The following is a 591-nucleotide window of genomic DNA, read 5'->3' on the forward strand; positions in this document are numbered from 1 at the left end:
CAAAATATGAGAACTCGGTGAGAAAGTTGTAAATTTTGTAATTCTTAATTATATAGTGACACAACTTTTTAGAAATTCTAAATCCGCGGCTTAGAACCGTACTTCTTTTAATTGAAGCGTGCTCGCTAGTTTCCTTCTCATTTTGGTGGTGTCTCAATTTAATTAGTGCCGGCCAATATGCATATGAATGGACGTCGCTAAACTGTTAATTAAAGTTTATATATAGGGAAAATTGCTTCTAGGCCCTAAATTTGAACTTTCAATATGCCCCAACCCCTCCTATTTTTTTAATGTACTTTAGCCCCTTTTTTGAGAAAAATGTGCCCAAGGCCCCTCCATCATGATTTCAACTCATGCCAGCAGTGTATTAGACATGCCAGCTCATGATTAGACATGTCAGCTGACTTAAATCCCAAATTTAGCTTTCTCTTTCTCATGCTAGTGGATGTTAACTCTTACAGCTAACGGGTTAACTCTTATAGATAACATGTTAACTCTTACATCTAACATGTTAACTCTTACTAATGTGCCCACGCGAAGTTCCTCGGGACGGCGCAGATGGCGGAACAGGGGAGGGAGCAGAGGAGGACC

This window comes from Asparagus officinalis, chromosome 9, assembly GCF_001876935.1.
Source record: "Asparagus officinalis chromosome 9, Aspof.V1, whole genome shotgun sequence".
Taxonomy (NCBI): Eukaryota; Viridiplantae; Streptophyta; class Magnoliopsida; order Asparagales; family Asparagaceae; genus Asparagus; species Asparagus officinalis.